General features: G+C 32.9%; 3 long non-coding RNA genes and 1 pseudogene across 4 annotated transcripts; 1 reads left to right on the top strand and 3 right to left on the bottom strand.

Moving 5' to 3' along the window:
* Window positions 1–2847: 2847 nt before the first annotated feature.
* Window positions 2848–5604, bottom strand: LOC128177710 (uncharacterized). Its single transcript, XR_008242870.1, has 3 exons — window positions 5549–5604; window positions 5254–5350; window positions 2848–4638 (listed from the first exon to the last, which is right to left on the bottom strand). It is a non-coding gene; the product is annotated as an uncharacterized LOC128177710 (long non-coding RNA).
* Window positions 5605–9720: 4116 nt separating this feature from the next.
* On the top strand, window positions 9721–10506 carry LOC128178620 (uncharacterized). The gene is made up of 2 exons (XR_008242979.1): window positions 9721–9990; window positions 10408–10506. It is a non-coding gene; the product is annotated as an uncharacterized LOC128178620 (long non-coding RNA).
* Window positions 10507–13472: 2966 nt separating this feature from the next.
* LOC128177784 (uncharacterized) lies at window positions 13473–18525 on the bottom strand. 2 transcript variants are annotated; one of them, XR_008242875.1, is made up of 3 exons: window positions 18348–18525; window positions 17127–17373; window positions 13473–14340 (listed from the first exon to the last, which is right to left on the bottom strand). It is a non-coding gene; the product is annotated as an uncharacterized LOC128177784 (long non-coding RNA). The 2 variants fall into 2 exon arrangements; XR_008242874.1 differs by having other exon boundaries at window positions 17127–17398; window positions 18348–18524.
* A 1858-nt stretch (window positions 18526–20383) lies between these two features.
* Window positions 20384–24029, bottom strand: LOC128175418 (E3 SUMO-protein ligase ZBED1-like; annotated as a pseudogene).
* Window positions 24030–24893: the final 864 nt, after the last annotated feature.

Genomic DNA, 24893 nt, shown 5'->3' with positions numbered 1-24893 from the left:
ATATAAAGATTTATTTTTAAAAAATTGATCCAAAGCCCCAAGCGGATTTGAACTTACATGTATGATCTTTGGTTCTCTATATCGCTATATTTATTACCATACACCCTTAATAAAAAAAAAAACTTAACCTTAGTGTCAATTTCCAATTTGAGAAAAGGACATTATGTACATATTAACAATACATTTAGTTTATCTCCTACGGCTGTAGAAGTACAACAGAAAATATTATTAAATTCAATACATTCTCAATATGTGGCCATTTTGGCTCTACCCAACGCCCTTTAACTCTTTACCCAGGGTCATGAATTTTACTATTTAGGTCGGGGAACTCATGAATATCAAAACCTTGTTATCAGTTAATATTTTCCCTCTATGCATGTACAGAAACATATTTTCTAAGATTAAATTTATTTCCACAATATGGCCATATTGAACCCTTGACCCAGAAGCCATGAATTTCACAATTTTATGAAGGGATCCATGAACATCAGATTCATGCATTCACTCGCACTATTGCGGAAGAAGAAAATATTTTCTTAGCTTCAAGAACATCATAACCATGCATTTATTTTTTATTAAAAGTGTGAATGTTAAGATTTTTGAAAAGAAGTAAGTGGATAAGGCGTGTAAAAAGCGTATATACAGACGACTTTAAGAATTATGATTGAAACTAGATTTTGACCCGTGCGTGCACGGGTTGACATAGCATATGATATCGGACATTTACGAAATAGATACATCGGCACACCGTATAGGCCTATATTGTTGACATTTGCATAACCAAGGTTTAAGCCTACAATGATGCTATTAATTTTACTACACTCTGCTGAGTTGGAATAATGTAACTGTGTCTGGGGGAAGGCCTTTTTCACAGTTAAAATGCCTCCCATAATACCCGTAATGTAACAGAAAATTTCAGAATCGCTCCAAAACGATTTTGGAGAAAATTAATAAAGTTGCATTGAAAATAACAGTTAAATTGTTTGTAACAAACCATTTTGAAGCTGTTAATACCCTTCTTCGAAAAGTTTAATTCTATAATTGCGGAATTCAACATTTCTTCAACAACGTTTGTTACACAAAATGTTGACATTCGAAACTCTCAGTATTTTTTAATAGTAAATGCACTGTGTTAGAGTTATCTCCCGTGTTTTCTTTGATGAACAGAAAAAAAAATTCCGTGAAAATTTACACGCATTTGTTTTATCATCTCTGAGTTTATCCTGCAAATGTGATATTGTGGAAACATTAAATAAAGAGCCTTCCGTGATTTAGTGTGAATGTAATGCGCATGCGCAAGTTTGTAAAACCCAAAAAATTCAGATGATTTCCGGAATTTTTGTTGATTATTTATAAGCAAAGCTTGATTGAAAAAAAAAAATAAAAACAACATAGGTAATCGTCAAGTACCAATGATGTTTAGAATATATAAAACAAAAGACAGTACTCTTCCGATTAATCGGTATTAAAGCTAAAAAATTCGAGTCTTATATTTTAATATAGTAGTATAGATATGTTGACTAAAACAGGCGTATACGTATCAATACCCCCAAATAGAGTCATTTTTTTTTAAACTACAAGGCCTTTTTATTAAAGAGTGGGTCTATGCTACATAATGTTCTCATAGTCTAAATAAGGTGCAAGTGAAAACAAACTGATTTCAGTCAGCAAATTCGTGGAGAGATGCCACACTAAACATAAAAAAACCATTTTATATCCCAACAATTGAACGTTTTGAAACAATAATACACGTTCTCATGGTCAAAGTCACGTATAGGATTTAATTAGAGATTTTTGTTGTGTCTGAATTGGCTCAATGGTTAAAGCACCAGCCGCAGAATTTTGACCATGTCACTTTGTCTTTGACAGTGTTGCTGACTGACTTCTTCATTTTCATGCAATCTGCATGTTAATTCGATGAACCTTACCAAAACAGATTTTAAATAATCTTAAAAAGACATGTCACTTTTATAACAGTATAAACATTAAAAACAAGAGGCCCATGGCCCAAATCGCTAACCATTCTACATCATCTGAAGTTGCTTTTACTTATTAAGTTAAGATTTTCTAGGCTAATGAATTTTTATTCCTATGTAAATAGGAAACTTAATCTTCCCTACCTTTTCTACCAGCTTTTCTGGTCAATTGGTTTCTGGAAAGATTTCTACAGATAAACTCCAAAAATTCATTTGTTAAAATTCAACCCCAATTGTCAATGGAGCCAGCGAGGAATACCATTAACCTAAGAAAAGATTATTATCTTAAATGTTTGAAAATAATTGAGAGAAACACCCACACAGATTAACTTATACCAGCAATTGCACCATATCTAATACTGTGGAATCATTTTTATTCGTAAGGGTTAATGTTCGTGGGTAGCCAAAATTTTTCTGGTTCGCGGGGACGCAATTTCATTAAAATTGTAATCGGGATAATTGTTCTAGATATAAAACAAATGATTGTATATAAATTTGTGGCGATTAAACTTTGTGGGCAAGGTCCACGAACATTGGTCCCCCACGAACAATGGTGATTCTACAGTATTCAATTTCAACTGCTTTGTGAAATAAATCAAAACAGTTAAATGGACAGTTTTGGTCCAAATTCACTTGTCAAACATAGTAAATGGTTGCATATTCATCAAAGACTGTAGAAAAAAACCAATTTGATATTAACTTTACTTATCCGCACATCATTATACCTTCTATGATCATTTTATAACTCTTATCAAGAAAAAAAAACCCAACTTTTAAAAACTTCATTTATTATTCATAAAAAATCGCTTTTCAATTCTCTAGTCTCTGATTACTTCTTTAAAATTATCTCCTTTTAGGAAGAAGTTGATCACTCGTTTTTGCAATTTTTATTTTCAGCTACAGGCAGAAGACAAAAGATCATTAATCTTAAATAACCAAGAAAGTCATTGAATGTTATATTTAAATGTAAATATTCTTTACCTTTAACAGTAAAACAGAATTACCATTGTAAATTACACATGCATGTCGTTCACCTCTCTTTGAAGTAATACATTTTAGAGAATGTGTTCACATTTGAGTATTAATTAAAACAAAAAACCTTAACTCCAAAGTGACCAGGAATAATTGCTTTTAAAATGCAAAACAAGCAAACAAGAGGCCAAGGGGCCACAGCAACATTATTCAACTGACAGATAATCCAAGCAGCTTTAACAGGTTAAAAACAAACATATCTGAAAAATTTAGCAGACCATGTTTGTATTATTTTTTATTTAAAATGCCACACATGTTTTAAAATTGAAATTGAATCTACATTTTGAAAAATATCTGTGTAAATATTATACCCCCCCCCCTTCGGGCCTCATCTCACCCCGGGATATCATGATTAAAATAAAAATTCGGGCCTCATCTTACCCCAGGATATCATGATTAAAATAAAAATAAATCTACTCTAACTGATGATGCTTCAACATAAGTTTCACTATTCTTGCCTAATGGTTTTGCAGAAAAATAATTTTTATTAATTCCAAATTATCTCTCTGAATAAACTTGAATCTTCTTGCAATAAGAATGCTTTGTACCACATGAAATGGTTCTTGAGAAGACTAAAATGTCAAAATTTAAAGACATACAAACCGATGACATGCAAAATGTGATATTCAAGGTTAAAACTAAATATGCAGAATCATTTTTTTAAAATTCGCACTGATCTCTTCAACAACTCAATTTAAAAAAAATAAAGATAATTAACAATGTTTTTATAAATGTTGACCTTACATGTATTTCGTATTTTTAGAAAAAATGTTTGTCCTGTTTGTTCTGCAATGTAATGACTTGGAAAGTTACATAAGACAATAATTATATGCATTTGAATATGCATAATCATAATATGAGAACTGATCCTCTTTTGATGGGAGAGAAATTTGGGCAGATAGCCTAGTGTTGGTACAAGTGCTTGCAAGATGAGTAAGTTAATTGAATAACGTTTCCTTGGAGAAAAGATGATGATCTACCGAAACGTGTCTAAACTAAAAACTGCAACATCAGAACCAGTCTCAGTCGTTATCACACTCGGAACCGTTTTGTATCTGTGATTCAGCCAAGTGATTCGCCAGAAACCAATCTGTTGTCTTTTGTTTTGTTTTGGTGTCCACCTCTGTCATTTTTCCAGCTCCCACTGTAAACTGGCCCTTATCCGAATACATACAGGGCTCATTTTTGTCTTGGACGTTGAAATTGGCTATATAGATGTTTTTGCCGAGATCTTCAACTTGTATGGGACAATTATAATAATCATCAATGGAGATTGTTGTTTGTTCCGAATTTTTATAGGTGTTTGGTCTAACTCTTAAAGTAGTTTGCTTAGCTGCCGGGTCATTTTCTCTACGGCTGGCTTTGCATCCTCCATTCATGATCTTATTCTTAATTAAAATATCAAGATTTTCTAAAACCGACTTTTCTTTTCTTTTCTCATTCTCAGAATTTTTTATTGTTACCACGATGAAGGTATGTAAACGTCTGTTATCAGTATTGGTAAATTTGGGCAGTCTTCCTTTGAGTAAATTATATGACGGTTTTCTTTCACCTCTGACAAAAACAATGTGTTTTTGAACAAAATCCGAATGCAAGCGTCTTTTAGTGCGATGTACTGAATTTAAATGCCCTGTAATAAAAAAAATAATACAGCATGTTTGATATATTTGAATTAGTTTATACTATTTTTAACCAAACGACAAATGGTGAATAAATAATTGAGCCAATTTGTCTCTTGAGTTTGAGAAAGAACTTTCCAGAACCAAGAACAAGGGTTGACTTAAAGGGGGAGGGAAGTCACAAAGCGTTTACATTGGAATTATAAAACAAGTTGCTGCCCTTTAAAAAGGACTGTAATACGCGGATCATATGCACGTGTTCTTAACGGAAACCCCAATGTCTCAAAATTATCACAGATTCATCGAATCTAGCCCCCTGATTTTAAATGACGACATCTACCGAGGAGATCTTTAAGTACAAAACGCATTATGCAAGCCTGGATTAAGTGCATTTGGCCACTAGTTTGTACATTGTATTACGAATAGCACTGATTTTTCATCTCAGAATTACAGGTATTTGTGTCGTATTTGGGGTAAAATTTTTGACATGAGTTTAGTAAAAATATACGTCATGCTTTTTATAAATAGACCTTTCACAAACTTTTATTGTGAAAGTGTATATTCTTAACGTTGAGTTCAAAAAAAATGTGTTGATCATTTTATATTATTCACAGACAAACACTTACTTGCAAATGCAGAGCCAAACACTTCCAAAGAAACCACAACAATGGTTAAATAAAGCGCACAGGAGAATCTCATGTTTCCGGAACTTATTAACTTTTCCTAAAACAGAAACAATATGATAAAATAATAATAATGGTACTGATTAAAACATGCCAAAGTCATGATACAAATAATAATTATAACATGTTGAAAAATCATCGCGCAACTTAATAAAATTAGGATACTATTTTCTATATAAATATATATTAATAAGACTAAACATAATTTTCAGCCTCTTGAGAAAGTGGTAAAATGTACCTGCTATTTTACAAAGTCAAATGGCGACATGTTCTTTCGATCAAGAAGAACCCTTTATATACACCCTTTGAATAACGATTTTATCGGTATGAACTTGAATTATGTACTTAATTATTTACTTAAAACGACTAATGTCAAATAATGCTCGTACACGATCCAAAATATACTCGCAATTTATTTGTTGTAAATAAAACAAGCTGTTATTTTAAAAAATTAATTCAAACTGTCTTAGCACAATATGTTCATAATTTATCGCCATTTGTAGATACACTTAGTCTCGAAACGTAGCAGCTGGTTTGATACAAACACCAATGGGTAACTTGAAGTATCACATTTAATTTCCACAACACACAAAATAACTTACTTTTCATAAAAGTTATAATCCAATAAATATTGAAGTATGTGTACAAAAAAAAAGAAAAACACTTACTGCTCTTTATCATATTTGGTACACACCTTACACGCTACATGTAAATACACAGGGGCTAAGCCCGTTTTAACATTAATTTCAATGTAACCATAAATAAAGAAAGGGATCGAACTCTGACCCAGATAAAAAACTACCGGCTCGCTTCAAAAGCCTAATAAATTTATTAATTTTTAAAACACTCGCAATGTGCATGTATTTTTCATAAAAGTAATGTCTGAGATACACTCATGCCGAATTTCAAGTTGATGGGTCTTAAAATAGCGGAGATATACGTCATTATTCTCTCGAAGTCGCCAGTTTATTTTTACTCGGACATTTACCAATCCAGGTCTCACGATGGGATTGTGCCAATGACAACAGCAGTATTGCAACAAGTCGAGAAATGGTTACATTGAAATTAATGTTAAAACGGGCTTGGCCCCTGTGGCTTAATAAAGACATATTTTGTTACAAATGTAGGTGTATTACTTGGTAAAACATAGCTGCAGATCTGTAGCTCCCGCTCTGAAATAAAAACGGGTGAAAGACATGGGAGCTATAGCGTCATCCATTGCGAAAATTGTGTATTTATTGAAAACGTGCGCTAGTTTTCGACTGATTAACCTTATTTAAACGCAAATTCTGTGAAAATAATTAGTACCATTAAACTATTCATGCAATTTACATGTACCACTGATATCGTCTCTTTACCTGCATCAAACTCTCTTCGGAACATGTTACCGACCTCGGAAAATCAAGTACAATGTATGTTAAATTTACATCAAGATCGAGAGGCGCCATTTTTACATGCAAACAAACTGCATCAATTCACTTTACGAGTCTGTTGTTGGTGTTTAAAAGAAATATCAGAGGCAAGTAACGATAAATTGCATGAAGAATTTAATCGCATTTAATCATTTTCACAGAGTGTGCGAATAAATAAGGGTAATCAGTTCAAAACTAGCGCACAGTTTTGTTTGCAATAAATACGCAATTTTCTCAATGGGTGGCACTGTAGCTCTGAAGTCGCCCATCCAAATTATTTCAGGCCGGGAGCTACAGACCTACAGCTAGGTAAAACATCTGTCAAAAATTTAAACAATAAGAAATCATTCTTTTCGGTATTTTAAGGTGGTCGAATATAGTCGGGATCACCGAATTCAATAAAGCCCCGAGAGCTAACCCTAGAGGTACTGTGAGCAAGCTCACAATTTATACCCCCCCCCCCCCCCCCCCCGCTGAGAAAATAATCATTACGCATGCTATTATAGAAAATATTGGATGAATCTATTTCACTGTCCATTTTCTATTAATAATAACTGCTCTATTTTTTAAAACTGTTAATGCTAACATGAGTAAACAAACCAATTTCTATCCTTTAATTCCACTTTCTTTTAAGTTAACTGTTAATGCATGAGGACAATTGCATCCTTACGTTAACAACCATTTAATATTTAAACATTTTGAATTATTGGTATACTGAGCCCGATTTTTTCCGAATTTTTTTTTCCACACATTTTTGAAACAATGACCTTGAACTTCCTCAATTGACCCTTTGTTCAAGGTCATGACACACCCTAAGGTTATAAGCAGTCTTTATGTGAATTAAGAACTTCAATATTTGTCCATAAGAAAGATATGGACTGGACATGAATTTTGCACTTTCTGCTAGTGACCTTGACCTTATCCAAATGACATTGGGTCAAGGTCATGACACACCCTGTGAGAAGTAAGAACTTCTAGTGTTTCTCCATAAGAAAGATATGGACCGGACACGAATTTTGCATTTTTTCTGCCAGTGACCTTGACCGAATTACCTTGGGTCAAGGTCATGACACACCCTTAGGTCATAAGCAATCTTTGTGTGAAGTAAGAACTTCAAATGTTTCTCCATTAGAAAGATATGGACCGGACACGATTGCGAAGACATACAGACGGACGGACAGACAAACAAGGTGAATACTAAATACCACCCAAACTTCGTTTGCGTGGGGTATAATGATAGATTTGATCACGACTGACTGTATTTTAATTACTTCATAATATCAAAAGGGGAAGAAAAGTCATAAAACATATTTTATTATTATTTATATTAATAAAGTGGTTTCAATTATCACATGTGGTCATGCTGTTTTGAAAAAAAAACTACATAACAAGATATCTGTGAGCCAATGCTCACTAGTGATACCCCCGCTCTGATGTGAATATGCAAAATAAGCAAAGTCGACATTTAACAGAAAGCTGGCATCCGATTGGTACAGAAATATATCCCACGATATGGCATGCCTAAACAAATAGTGTGTTAAAATTTCAAGCATCTGCGGTAAATAGCTGCTGAAAAATCTTTGAGGAAAATTTGTTTGAAAATTTTGGCTTAAATAAACAAAGTACTCTTTTAACAGGAAGATGACGTCCGATTGGTACAAAAATATATCCCACGATATGGCATGCCTTAACAAACATTGTGTAAAAATTTCAAGCATCTGCGATAAATAGCTGCTGAGAAATCTTTGACGAAAATTTGTTTGAAAATTTTGGCAAAAAATAAACAAAGTCATTATTTAACAGGAAGTTGACGTCCGATTGATACAAAAATATATCCCACAATATGGCATGCCAAAACAAATAGTGTGTTAAAATTTCAAGCATCTGCGATAAATAGTTGCTGAGAATTATTTGACGGAAATTTGTTTGAAAATTTTGGCAAAAAATAAACAAAGTCGTCATTTAACAGGAAGTTGACGTCTGATTGGTACAAAATTACATCCCACGATATTGCCTATACAAATACTGTGTAAAAATTTCAAGCATCTGCGATTAACAGTTGCTGAGAATTCTTTGACGGAAATTTGTTTGAAAATTTTGGCAAAAAATAAACAAAGTCGTCATTTAACAGGAAGTTGACGTCTGATTGGTACAAAAATATATCCTACGATATGGCATGCCTATACAAATACTGTGTAAAAATTTCAAGCATCTGCGATAAACAGTTGCTGAGAAATCTTTGACGAAAATTTGTTTGAAAATTTTGGTTAAAAAATAAGCAAAGTCGTTATTTAACAGGAAGTTGACGTCCGATTGGTACAAATATATATCCCACGATATGGCATGCCTTAACAAACACTGTGTTAAAATTTCAAGCATCTGCGATAAATAGTTGCTGAGATAAATGCGACAGAAATTTTTGTTACGGACGGACAGACAGACAGACACACAAGGGTAAAACAGTATACCCCCTCTCCTTCGGAGCGGGGGTATAATTAATGCATGTTTAAGTCAAAGAAAAGGGTTTTCCTAAAATGCTTCATGTATATTGATCATGTTGCTATCTAGTTTGTAAGAGTTATCTCTCTTGCAGCACAACACCAAATTCACTGGAACCTTTAAGGTGGAAGGCTACATCGTCAAAACATGTCTGACTTCCGTTCGAAACGCCATTGTGTTCCGGATTGATAACATTATGTCGTGGTACAAAATAGCTATACACCGTTTAATTGAACTCTTCTAACTATGGAGGTGAGATAGGAATGAAATCACCAAAACGCTTTGAAAATATGTCAATTTTCTTCCTGTTTAAAGCTTTTAACTAACATTGATTATCAGCTGTTTTGTACGGAAAACGTGGAATCTAAATAATATACCATTTCCCTGCTCTGCTGCTATTGGCAATACATTTTTGTCATGTCATGTGCAACAGACGATCATACGTATGTGGCGGATTATCGATATAGGTAAGCAGATGTCAAATTTTCATTTAAACTATATATGTATGATGAATATATAACGAAAGTACCGTAGTACGATCTCTTGAATTGATCCTAACTTCCCAAATTAAAAAAAAAACATTTGCAGTAAAAGACTTTCACTGAAACTTTGACATTAAGCTAATGTATTTTGATTGAAATAGATACAGCTAGGTAGCAATAGCAGTGGAAGCCCGGATTTGCAAGCCAAATGAGGGAAAGACAGAATTCTGAAAAGGAGCATGTTTTTCATTTCCACACATGCATGTGTATCACTATGGACATCTAATGTATGTATTCATATGCGTATGGCTGTTGTTTATAATTGCTATTGTATATAAAAAAAGTAAAAGGCAATTTATAATATAATTAACTACTAATATTTTGTTCTGAAGAGTTAAATATATATAATGCATTCATCAATAATATAATTTTTCAGCTTCAAACATTATTATAAGCACTACTTATCTTATATCTACATATTAAGCATAGACTTGTTCCTTTTTTAATTTTTCTTCGTGATTTTTATTAATTAAAAAATTGATCCCAAGATATTTGAGACCATGTAAAATAAAGAAAGACAACTCTTAAACAGGATCTTTCATACCAAGATTTTTGCAATAATTAAGTATTTCCTTTAATTTTTCAATTTCATTCAATTTCTTTTCTTCATCCCATTCACCAACGAATATTGTTTATGTTTTCAGGTTTCTGTGGGATTTTGTCCAGCAGTTTGCCTTAAAAGAATTTTTTTATATTTTAGTTTCATATTTATGTGGATTCCAATAAAAATCATACAAACTTCATTCATGATTTTTTTGTTTTTCATTTCTAAACTTAATAACATTTCACTTTCATAAGAATTTTAAAACAGAAATGTTTAAAAATTTGATAAATAAGGGATTATCTGGAACCAGACTGATATTTTAAAAATTCTCTAGAAAATAGTGTATTGTATTTTGAGGTCTATTATTGTTGAATACTGTGCCTAGTATTGGTAACAAATGCATGCAACAAAATTTTCCTGCACTTATTTGGTGTAGAGATCCACCTTAAATATGGTTGCGAAAGTAATCTCGCAGCGTGTAACCGATGGAATGGTTTCGCAGGAAAATTGTAGTTGTGCCGTTACTATAGCGTGGGTAATCACTTTTTCACTGGATGCCGGTCAGTTTACATTCTTTTGAAAATTTTAGAGCGGTTTAACCACCTAAACCTTCCTTTGAAAGGTACTTTAAATTGTATATTTTGCTTAATTTGAGTTACCTCGCGGTGTCATTTTTTTTTTTTTTACAAATTATGTAAGCAATTACGACATTACTTTTAATAGTTATTTCAATATCATTATTTTGGTTGTTAATAATTTCGGGGAGAAAGGATCAAATATTAATAATTTCATATTATAGTCTGTCCCAAGTCTTTGTTTCCATCACTTTTTGATTATTATAAATAAAAATATACATACATGTACCTGTGAAAGAAATACACTTGAAAATGAAGAAAGAAAGTGAAAATATTCAAGATATCTTCATTAACACATTTTCATTTTTCACCCATAAAAGTTCACAGGAAAGAAAACAAATTTCTTACGGAGATTTATAATAGGAAATGTTTACATCTTTTCACCCTTCGGAACTTACTCGGAATACCTCGCACAATTTTTTAACGTTATCATCCGGGCAATTTCATGGCTGATGCAATGCAAAATTCCCGTAGACTTTCTATTTTGAGCTATGTATTGAAATCTGAAGCGCTAGAGGGCGCATTTCAAAACAGATAATCTAGACATTTTTCATATTGTGAATGAACGTAGTTTGAGCACAAAGGTATTTATGATTATCGAAATATCAGGCGAAAAGTGGTGGAAGCAAAAACTCCGGACAGAGTATTGTATTATATATAAAAGGTGATTATTTTAAAGTGACTGTCGCATCAATCTTCTAAACCTATATCCAGAGATTATTTTGTATTTTTTTTTCTTGTAATGTGTAATGTAATTCATTACTTTACAAAGTCATTCTAATTTCATTCATTACTTTTGTGAATGAAAGTAATGGTTACTCTAAAGGAAAGAGTTTTCAATGTAATTGTAATGTAATGCTTTACTTTTTAATGTAATTGACCCCAGTTTCGAAAGCGACAAACATAATATTATTGTAGTGGAATTGTATTTTTTTATATAGAGTTACATGTATCTCTCTTGGTTCTTGGACGTAGTGCGCGGTTGTCATTGACAACCGGTGCTATCGTCTGGGAACAGGACATTTCCTCTCCGCTCCCTGGTGCATTCGGTTGTTTGTCCTTTTTTTATCGGACGTTTATTTAGGAGGTTGTCTCCTTTTTATTTATTTTGCAGTCTGTATTTTCTCCCAGAGATCCTAATTATTAACTTTATAAAGTCATCATCATCGAATCTGTCCAAGTTAAATATATTTATAGTAATCTACTACATTTTCCTTGCATTTTGTTGCTTACTTAAATCATTTTTGTTACTTGTTTTAATTCATTAAATATAATAAAAATAAATCCAAGTCATTTTAACATCTGAAATATTGTTGCTGTTGTTGCTGTTCGTTATTAATAATGATATTTTTTCAATTGTGTGTCGATTGACATTGAAAGCTATGGCTTCACGTGTATTTTCTAGCCTTAAGGCTCTTAGTACAAGTTAACAATATTCGTTTTCGCCAGGTCCTTCAAATATTGTAGAAAATGACTAAATTCAAAACGTAAACAACAATGATGTTCAAACGTTACCTTGTACCTGTTCCTCCGAAGCGAAAAATCAAGACCAGTTTCACGACGTGGTCGAGTTTCACCACACACAAACGCAAAACAACAAATATAGAGGTTTGTCCTCACATGAAATGCACAATCGATTTCAGTCACCAAGAAACAATGAATCGGATTACAGTGGAAACGTTGTTTAGTTTACTTAGATGATGTTATTGTCTTTGGGACAACTTTGAAAGAACCGTTATCTAATTTGACCAAATTATTTGATAGATTTAGGAACGCAAATCTCAAATTAAAACCCAAGAAATGTGTACTATTTTGCGAAGAGGTTTCATTCTTATGACAGGTTGTGTCAAAAGATGGAGTTAAATGCGATGCTAACAAGATTCGTGCAGTACCCGATTGGAAGATCCCAGATAATGTAACTAAAATGAAAAGTTTTCTAGGACTAGCTTCCTATTATAGAAAGTTTATACCGAACTTTGCGACAGTGGCATATCCACTTACTCGATTGACTCAAAAGAACGTACCGTTCGCGTGGGATAGTTCCTGCGAAAAAGCATTTCAATTGCTTAAGAAACTTTTAGTTTCGTCGCCAATATTGTCGTATCCAAATAGTAATGATACTTTTGTACTCGATACTAACGCTTCCAATGATGAAATTGGCGCTGTACTATCTCAAGTTCAAAACGGTGAAGAATCAAAGTACTGAAAATACTGATAGGCGGAAGCATGATTGCAAGTTGTCAATGTCATAGTGTTATTATAACTATTTTCTTTTTAAGAATTAGTTTGATAACATAAAACACTATTCTAATATGTCAATTAAGGTATATTCATGTAGTAAATGTGGAAATACTCTGTTATTGCACCAGATTAGTCTGGATCATGACTTAAATAAAGATTCAATGAGTTAAGCAATTTAAACATCAAAACATTTGTTTTGTTAAGTACATTCGTATAACAGTTGATACTTATATGCAAGCTGAAATTACAGGAATACATTTTCATTTATTATGCCGATCTATTAAAAATGTTCATTTTGATAACAAAATTATGAAAGAATATTATAGAATTAGAATTTAGTAAACTGAACTTTTGAAACTGTAGTATTTTATCCTTTACAATAATGTTTCACAAAAATGCAGAAGTTACATTTGTTCAACACTTGATTACAGTATTTTACAGAATCAAGTAGTATGTGTGTCACTTTGCTTACATGAGAAGCAATAGCCATTGAGAAATCAGCTTCACAGAATAATACACAAAATATCTGGACAATGTGTTGTAACAAAGGTACATGTATTCAACAAAGAGATTTTGATGTTTTCTTAATATATTCTCAAGTTTGACAGTAACAGGATGATTTCAAAGTCATTTTATATGTGGAGAATTGCAGTCCTCTAATTGATCCTCAGATTGCAGTTCATATATTTTGTTGACAAATGATTAAAACTTAGAAAGAATGTATTTCCTTACTGTACTGTATACCAAACATATTTAACAAAAATCAAACATATATGCAATGTTGAGAATTACAATACAATGTAAAAGCCCACTAATTTATGGATAACTATATATTGATATTCAATAATGTACAAATATGTACAAATATGTGTCCTTTACAATTGCTCCATGTTGTACTGTCAAATCACAGGTCTCTAGTATTGAAGACATTTGAACTTTTAACTTTTTATTTTAATACTAATGAAATCTTCAAGAGAACTTCCACAATTACAGAACATAGACTTTCAAAGAATCCCTTTATGGCTGCATGCTGTAATGGTGTTTTTGGAAAGCGTGTTATCCTGGAGTGTGCCATTTGTGGTAACAACAATTTCAATTCACTAGTGTTGTCTTGCATCCATTATACCAATGAAAACTGTCTTTTTCAGCAGGATATTCTAAAATGTGTTGATGAAAAATGAATAATGGATATGTTATCAAGCAATATTTCATTACAATATACTTGACCTCCAATAAAGAAAACATGGATTTTAAAAAAAATTAATCTATAAAATATTTTGAATTTATATGTGTTTTACCTTAAATAATTTATTTTCAAAAGTATACATGTATTTTGCAAATAAAGGATGAGATATATAAGATGATCACACAATATGAATTATGTAAGGTTATTTTGGTATAATACATACAAGTAATGGAAAATATAGTGATTGAACTGTAAATGAAAGTTTAAATTTTTTTTCTCCAAAATTCTTCAGTTTTTAATTGCATTTAGTACAAGAATATTTACTATATTATTAAAGATATGACAACAAGATATCTGTGAGTCAATGCTCACTAGTGATACCCCTGCTCTGATGTGTATACAAACAAGAGGCCCATGGGCCACATCGCTCACCTGAGCAACAATTGCCTTAATTCTGATCAAATTAGCATTACAGTATCAACATATCTTGACAACTAAGTACAATAGATCTTGCTAAAAAAAAATTTAAAATCTGCCAATTTTTATCCACCTCTTTTTTTTTTTTGGTAAATACCAAGCCCTTTTTGTTGTTGTACCTGAAAGAAGATTTTTCTCTATTCCTATATACCCCCCCCCCCATTTCGTGGCCCCACTTTTCTCTAGGGAATCATGGTTTCATCAAACTTAAATCTGCATAACCTGTGCTTTCACACTAAGTCCTGAGTTTTGGACCGAAAACTTTCCCAGAATATTTTTAAAGATTTTCTCTATATATTCCTATGTAAAAATTCAAACCGCCATCACGGCCCCGCCCTATCACTAGGGACTGTGATGTTGCAAACTTGAATTTACACTACCCAAGGATGCCTCTACACAAGTTTAAGCTTTTTCTGGCCAAATAGCCTTTAAAAAGAAGATTTTAAAAGCTTTTCTCTATATATTCCTATGTAAAAATTCATTCCCCATTGTGGCCTCACCATACCCCTGGACTATTATTTAACAAACTTGAATCTATACGATCTGGGGATGCTTCCCCTTAAATTTGGGTTTTCCTGGCCTAATAGTTTTGAGAAGAAGATTCTCTCTCTATATAAAAAATTACCCCCCATTATGGCCCCGCCCTACCCCCAGGGACCATGATTTGAACACACTTGAATCTTCATTATCTGAGGATGGTTACAAGCCAATTTGAGCTTTCTTGGCCAAATAGTTTTTAAAAGAATTTTTTTTTAAAGATGTCCTCTATACATTCCTGTATAAAAATTTATCCCCTAATTGTGGCCCCACCCTACCCCCATGGACCATGATTTGAACAAATTTGAATCTACACTATCTGACGATGCTTCCATTCAAATTTGAGCTTTTCTGGCCTAATAGTTTTTGAAAAGAAGATTTTTAAAGATTTTCTCTATATATTTTCCTATGTAAAACTTGATCCCCCCATTGTGGCCCCACCCTACCCCCGGTTACCATGATTTGAACAAACTTGAGTCAACACTATCTGAGGATGTTTCCACTCAAATTTGAGCTTTCTTGGCCTAATAGATTTTGAGAAGAAGATTTTTAGAGATTTTCTCTATATATTACCCTATATTACTATGTAAAACATGATCCCCCTATTGTGGCCCCACCCTACCCCCAGGGACCATGTTTATAAAAAAAAAAACAAGAATCTACACTACCTGAGGATGCTTCCATTTTAATTTGAGCTTTTCTGGCCTAATAGTTTTTGAGAAGAAGATTTTTAAAGATTTTCTCTATATATTCCTATGTAGAACTTGATCCCCCAATTGTGGCCTCACCCTTCCCACAGGGACCATGATTTGAACAAACTTGAATTTACACTACCTGAGGATGCTTCCATTTTAATTCGAGCTTTTTTGGCCTAATAGTTTTTGAGAAGAAGATTTTTAAAGATTTTCTCTATATTCCTTTGTAAAACTTGATCCCCAAATTGTGGCCCCACCCTACCCCCGGTTACCATGATTTGAACAAACTTGAATCTACACTATCTGAGGATGCTCCCATTTTAATTTGAGCTTTTCTGGCCTGATAGTTTTTGAGAAGAAGATTTTTAAAGATTTTCTCTATATATTCCTATGTAAAACTTGATCCCCCTATTGTGGCCCCTCCCTACCCCCGGGGACCATGATTTGAACAAACTTGAATCTACACTACCTGAGGATGCCTCCACACAAATTAAAGCTTTTCAGGCCAAATAGTTTTTGAGAAGAAGATTTTTGAAAAATACCAACAAATTTTCAATAATTCTCAATTATCTCCCCTTTAAAGAGTGCGTGGCCCTTCATTTGAACAAACTTGAATTCTCTTCACCTAGTGGTGCTTTGTGCCAAATTTGGTTGAAATCTGCTCAGTGGTTCTTGAGAAGAAGATGAAAATGTGAAAAATTTACAACGACAGACAACGGACAAATTGTGATCAGAAAAGCTCACTTGAGCCTTTAACTCAGGTGAGCTAAAAAGCATAGTTAACATTACATGTAATGGGAAGTTGACAACAAATATTTTGAAAAATCAATCCTACCGAATGGCATACCTTAACAAAGGCTGAGTTAAAATTTCAAGCATCTGCGATTGTTGCCGAGATATCTTTGACAAAATTTGTGTTATAGACAAACAGACACACAAGGGTAAAACAATATACCTCCTCTTCTTCCGAGCATGGGTATAATTAGTTCATACTTAAACAAGAAAATCACGGGGAATATCGTATTTAAATTTAGTTGTATTTACTAACCTTGAAAATGGCGTTAAGGCTTTTAAGATGAGGATTCCAGCATATTTCAGATGCCCTGCTTCCATTTAGAAGTTGCAAACGTGCAATGTTTGTCCCTCTTTAAAAGTGCTGAACTGGGAAGCCAACACCGCATTTTTATAGCATCCGTCTTTTTCTTTGTTTTGCTTGAATTTAGCTGTGCACCCAAATTAAGCAACTCTCCCCTTCACCAGAGATGAAGAATAATGTTGAGCTCTCATTGTCTCCTCTAGTCAGTTAATGTTAATCAGTTTCTTGACATTCATCTGAAAGAACATATACATATAGAACAAATAGATATATGTTAGGTTATTATCAATAATCATTGTCAGGTATATAATTGAGTCTTTTTGGAATTGCAATTAATCATGAACATGGTAGATCAAAGATAAACTGGTATATAGTCCAAGTTCTCATGAATTGGAAATTTTAAAATTTAAAAACAAACGATGCAGTTATCAAAATTATCATATAAATTATGATGTAGAGGAAATTTTAGTCACTTTCATTATAGAGTAATGATAAGGTACAAGTAAATACAGTAGGTAAAAGGATAAATCATATTATTTTTTTTTAAATGTTCAATTAAATATCTTTGCAATTAATAGCCTATATGGAATATTCATTATATCAACCAATGAATTGTATTTTTGCTATATTTGAGATATTTTTAGAGAAAATTCATTTGCATTATTCATGAGTCATTTTTAAGCAAAATGAATAAACCCTATATCATACAGTGCAGTTCGTAACAAATTATAAAATCACCATATGAACATATAAATCTGCAAAGATGTCACAACATATTAAAGGTTTCAAAAAAGGAAATGTTATTTTCCTTTATATGCAATTCCATTGTGCTAAATTTTAATCTTGAAAGATATCCTGTAGGCCTCGCCGTGTACAGTATTCATAACAAAAGACCGACATTTCAGAATTATCGATGAATGCCTAACACAAACAATATAAATTCTTTCATAAAATTTATGTACTTATCTGAGATTTCTCTGATTCTAACCCCCGCTTTTATATTGTGACATGTCTCCTCCGCACGTCACAATATACAAGCGGAGATTAGAGTCAGAGGAATTTCGGATTAAGAATGTACCAGCTCCTCGATCAAGATTATTGTAACATGAACATCTAAAATGATGAAGCAAACGTTTATACAATGAGAAATAACACATTAATTACCTAACTTACCTTACGTATGTCGAAGATGGACAGTCACCAGTTGTTCTCAACGTGGGTTTGTTGACAAAAATGTTACACTGCATAACGTAATGCAGTATTGTCCGAGATTACTACGCGAAACGTTGGTATGTTTACAAATAATATATAGGCATTGTATCATTCTAATAATTTTTTTAAATATATTTATACACACCCTTGTTTTTTTAAAAAGCATTCATAGCTGTTTCCCTATCAATTTTTCCTTCTGTACTCATAAACACGCAATTCCATATTAAACTATTTTTTTCCTCGGAATTTCATCTACAGGCATCAGACTCCGTGCTTGTCCTTTGTTTATGTCGCATACCATCGCAAGAGTTATCGTTCGTTCCTGTACTATCAAAAACGTAAATATACCATTTGCTATCTTTGCTATAGGCATTTTCAATGGATAATTAAAAACGATGAAGTAAAAATTTAGAGACATACCATAGTTCTATTATCAGAAACTATGTTTAAACGGGGGTCAAACAGTGGGGGGATAGAGTTGTGTGCCCTTAGTTTAAATAACATCCGATAAATTACCATGAAAAAGGGCAGGAATTTGACCTATGACGTATAAGGCAATAAAAGCAATAATTGAAATTTTACAAAACGAGGAAGATAATTTAGATCCCGTTTATAGAACCAATTTTGAAATTCGTCAGTTATGGAATTTGAAAGACACCCTTGTGGTAAAAAGCGGTATTTTATACCTGAAAATAACTATAAATTGCTGTTAGTAGTACCAAAATCTCTAAAAAAAGACCTTATGTACCAACTACACAATAAACGCGTAGCAGGACATTTAGGTAGAGATAAGACTCTAGGCTCTATACGCAAGAGATTTTATTGGCCTGGAATGTCATCCGATGTCGAAAGATGGTGTCAAAATTGCAATGTGTGTGCATGGCGTAAACCAGGGGTAGGTCTAGGCGAATCTCCCATGCAGCATCGCCCTGCATAGCGACCATTACATTGTATTGCAATTGTAATATTGGACCTTTACCCATGACTGAAAAACAAAATGAATACATAATGGTCATAAGTGACTATTTCACCAAATGGAAGGAAGCATTTGCTTTACAAGACCATACTGCACAAACTGTAGCAGATGTTCTATAGAGTTTATATGTCGTTATGGTACTCCATATCGTATTCATACCGATCAAGGTAGAGAATTTGAATCTCAATTATTTTCAGAAATGTGTACAAAACTTGACATATATAAAACACATACTACTCCATATAGACCTCAGTCAGACGGAATGGTCGAACGATTTAATCGTACCCTACAACAAATGTTTTCACTGTTTGTAAATAAACATAGAACTGACTGGGATGACCATCTACCATATGTGATGATGGCATACCGTGCTGCAATACATGACAGTACCAAATGTTTGCCAAATTTATTAATTTTAGGGCGCGAGACAGAGTTCCCGATTGATATTATTGCAGGCCATCCGCCTAATTATGAAGAAGATATTTGTATCAAAAAATATGTTGAGTTTGTAAAAGAAGCAGGTCTTCTGCATTTCAACATGCTGGAGAATGTCTTCAAGACAGTTTCACTAGACAGAAAAAATATCATGATGAAAATATCAAAATAATAACTTTCAGTGAAGGTGATTTAGTTTTGAGGTGGTATCCTCCATGGGCCAAACAAAATTAGGATTAGGTTGGCGGGGTCCGTACAGAGTTATTAAAAAGATCAGCACTGTCACTTATCAAATCCGTATGTTACAGAAGAGCTTGACTCGTCAAATTATGAGTTTCACAATACATGTGCATTTGAAGTACAAAGCGAACATGACTCGAGTAGCGACTCAATATAACATATAAGGTATGAACAAGAATCGTTTAAGGAATTTTCCCAACACACAAGACATGGTCGCATAATTAAACCTCAAACTCGTTTTTCACCATAAGTTACAATGTAGTTATTACTAGGCATTTGCATGTGAACTGCATTCAGTTTCACTTGATTGTTGTTATACTTATTAATATTATTTTATCATGGCATGTTCATTTCATCATTATTACCCTCATAACTTATCATACTACAACACTGAAAGTGAAGATTAAGTCTTTAAGACTAATCACTTATACAAATCATAAATTAAAAGATGTGAATTCATACACTCACCCATAGAGGTCATTATCAATGAGCAAAGTACTTATAATGTGTGTAAATAGTTACACATATACTCATGTACATGATATTGTATTCATGCATGGAGTGGTCGGTTATTGTTTAAAAGCAAAGAAGGTAACTGTACCATAGTCATGACTTAGTGATGGGAAATCGGAAAATTTTCATAATCGATTATCGGAAATAATCGAAAGTGTGTAATCGATTAAATAATCGAAAGTTTTCAAATTGTGTTTAATTGAATAAAACAATTCTCTAAACAAAAACTTGCATCTTGCGTTGTATATACAGTAATATACTTGTTTCAGTTGTTTGAAATTATTAAATATTTATTCAAATAAATCAAATATGTTAATTAAATTTTAATATTATTATGCACATACAATCTGATTTACTGCACCTGGTTAGAATAAAAGAAAACCAGGATAAAAATATATTGTACCATTTATAGTGACTACTGACTAGGAAGTTAGGAACAAGTTCAAACAATAAACATAAACAATTTAAAGTATAACAAATTAATTTTAAGTTTAAAGTTTTAATTCCATTTCAAGAATATTAAACAAAATCAATTTTAACTGTTTTTATTTTTAAAACATCATGACTAGAAAGTTCACAACTGTGTTTCAGTTTCACCAGTACCCTTCAAGGTTTTTATTTAAAAATATTAGCAAGTCAACATTTGCACAATGTAGTCTGCTTCTTTTTTTTTTATTAACTATTTCCCCTTCTGTACTAAAAATTCTCTCAGAGGGAACTGAGGATGCTGGTACTGCTAAAAAAAATTTGGCAACCTGTGATAAACGAGGAAAATAACTTTCATTTTTTTTCCACCATTCTAGTAGCGTAAGGTTGTAGTCGGCCTCTGTAAGTTTACATCCAAAATATCTATTCAGTTCCATTTCTGCTGCTGCTGAGTTGTTCATTTTGGTTTCTCCTGTGCAAATAATATCAGCCAGCCGATCATCCGTATCAACAGACTTTTTCTGTATCTTTGAAGGTTGACTATAATCAATTTCCTCGACTGAATCTTCAACTACCAGTGTGGGGAGGGAGGGAAGTCTAGGTTCATTTTCCTCTTGTGGTATGGGGACGGTTTCCTCATCTGGTTTACTAGTATCCGTTTCTTTTTCAACTTTTACGGTAACATTCAAGGGTATCAAAATGTCACGAAGCAACTTGAGTGCTGTGTCTGTCTTCTTGACTCAAAAATGTTAGGTCATTTGCAAAAGGATTCAGTGCAGAACCTAGTAATGAGATGGATTCTGGTTTTGTTCTATTCTTCATCTCAAAGGAAATCTTCTCCTTTACTTTCTTGATAATAGGAATGTCGTCCCTTTAATTTCAACTGCACGATATAGTTTTGTTACCATTGGTAAGACTTTCTGAATTGTTGGTGTGGTTTCAGAACATACTATAGCAGTTGCCTTTTCAAATGGGTCCAGAATGTGAACAAGACTTTCTACAACTGTATGTTCATCAAAGGTAAAAACACAATTTTTGATGGTTGCTGACGCTGACTTCGACAGACTTGGTTCATATGCAAGAGCCATTAGGCATGGGTATTGCTCAAGAAGTCGAGTTCCACCTTGTGACAACATCAATCACTAACTTGTGACCTACAAGCTTTTCATCCAAGAGTAATCTTTGCTTTGCTTTTTACATCTCAGAAACACTGTTTGACTGATGAAAGAATGTAACAATCTTGCGAGCCTTACCCAAAATTCTACCAACCTCTGGAAAAGCAAGGCCATTTTTTACTATAAGGTTGGTTCTGTGTCCATAACAGCCAAAGCGTTGCATTCCCAGGATTTCATATGCCTTTTGTTCATTTCTAGCATTGTCCGTTGTAGCAATAAATTCAGTGATGGACCAGTCTGCTTGAACTTTTTTCAACTCCAAAGCAATGTTTTCTGATGTGTGAACATTTTCCATCTTTATAGTACCAAGAACTGCATTTTTAGGACCCAATCATGGTCTATGAAATGACAGTGGTGGTAAAATACGATTCTGTGTTGAGGCTGGTCCATCCATCATGTGTGATGGGAACATTAGGAGAGTTCTTTAGATCCTCTTTTGACTTCACAGCCATTTCATCTTTTTTCTTCTGCAAACGGCTAAACAGAGTTTTTCTACTTGGTAGTTTGTATCTGTAGCAATTTGAAAAAATGTTAATTTTGTTTTAAATTCTATATGTTTTGATGTGAAAATTTGGAAAATTGAAATTATATTAGTATTTTGAACCAAAGTATTAGTTATAGAAATTTTTCAAATGAATATTTTTTAATAGATTTTCTATTAAATGAGGTAAATGGTAAGTTAAAAAAAATTACCTTGGATCCAGAAGTCCCACAAACGATGTGAAATGAAATATTTATTGTCCACAATACTAACTGGCAACATCTTCCCAGCAACCAGCTTTGCTAGAGCATCATCAATATTTTTCCTCTCGGGAGAAATTTTCCCCTTCGGTATTGCTTATGGTGCTTTGGATGGGGACTTTGTTAGAAGATTCTCCAGGGTGTTCAGACGCAATGTGATTTTTGAAGTTCGTTGTGTTCCCTAAGATGAAAATAATACTTTCGTAAGTACCAAATGAATACTAAACAGTAAATACGATTTGTTTTTTTACCAGCAACGACAGAAATAATTACAGATTTAACATAGTAGGACAAAAATTTCATAATCACCTTTATTGGCATATTATTTGAAACATAATCGGCAAACTGCGCAGGTCATATCCAAGTTGGCTTTTGTAGCTGGTCCCTCGTTTTTCTTTAAAAATCCAAAATACTTCCACACCGTGGATTTCACGTTTGTGTTTGGATAAGGAAACATTTCCTGGGTAATCATAATTTTATTGTTTGGATCATGATTTGCGGCCTAATCCGTGAGGCTAGCACATGGCGCCGCCATTTTGTTTAACCCTATTTTCGTTTTGATATTTGAAAAAGTCAAGTCGTTCGAAGAATTTTCGTAAATTACGTTTTTTTAATTTTTTAAATAATCGATTATGAAAATCTTAATCGATCATCGACATCGAGAGACATTAAGCGGCCGACTTTCGATTGTCGGCGATAATCGGCCAATCACTATCATGACTAGAATGTTTCAGTGTAGTATAGATTAGTGATCGGGCTATTGTAACCTGCATATACATATAAACTATTCACTATATTTGTTTGAACTTTGAACATAGGTTTGCTATTGTACAGTTATTGTATACTGGATAACTTGATACCTACATATTTTACAGTTATTGTATACTGGGTTATAGTTTATAGTTACATGTACTTAGGAACTGTTTGATTGGAAATATTTGAGATATATTCTCGATTTTGATCGAGTAAATTATTTTACAATTTACAAAGTATGACCAATTGTCATTGTGACATTTAGATGGGTATGAGTGTATGGGTGTTGCTAAAACGCGGAACGGAAAACGGAACGGAAAGCGGAACGGAACGGAAAATCTTATCTACTGTTATTTACTTCATAGCTTTGTTAATCATGTAAAAAAGAATACACTTTATACAATTTTTGAATTTTTTTGAAAGATTAACAATATTAAATAATTTATTCAAGAATAACTATTTCCTCAAAATTAACAGTACATATATTGATCTCTATATTCTGTCCCAAAATATCCACGATTCACATTGTGCAGAATAACTCGATATTTATATATACCTAAGGGTTCAAGCGATTCTCTTCTTTCAGAAGCATTAAAAATTCCCATTATTCTTTCTTTAAAACGTCCTCTCTAGCTCATCAGCTGGTTTTATTACACGGCTGAAAACAAAGTCTACGGGGTTTTGCATTTCAACATCTATTTCAATTGCATCTTTTATAGGTATATCTATTTTTTTAAATCGTTCAAATGTGCTGATTGAATATTTTGGGATCGACAGACTATAGTCCCAATTTATAATCGGAAAATCAAACCAGTCAACGTCAAGAACTATCTATTCGGATCATATTTATAAAGCTGCAGGAATGAACAACTGCCAAGTAATGCATACGTAAACAAAATTGCATTGCTTAAAATAATAGTTTTACTAAGTACCGGGTATTTTAATGTTTAATCAGAGACATAAATAATATGTTATATTATTTATGTCTCTGGTAAAATGTATTTTAATTTTAAATGAACGTACGGGGTTTTTTCATCTCAATGATACTGTATCGTCTGTATGATTTGAGATCGTATAGAATAGCGAAAATTCAATTTTGATGTAAGTATATACATCATATTTGAAATATAAAAATACTCATAAAACACGTGCACATGAATCGCTTTCACTACCTGCGTACGTTATGCTGATATGCCAGCAATACCATATAAGAAAAATAAGTAAAAAGTTATAGCTAATTTTCTTTTT

The sequence above is a fragment of the Crassostrea angulata genome, chromosome 3 (genome assembly GCF_025612915.1).
Source record: "Crassostrea angulata isolate pt1a10 chromosome 3, ASM2561291v2, whole genome shotgun sequence".
Classification (NCBI taxonomy): Eukaryota; Metazoa; Mollusca; class Bivalvia; order Ostreida; family Ostreidae; genus Magallana; species Magallana angulata.
The sequence above is the reverse complement of the archived record's forward strand: the minus strand, read 5'-3'. Positions and strand labels throughout refer to the sequence as shown.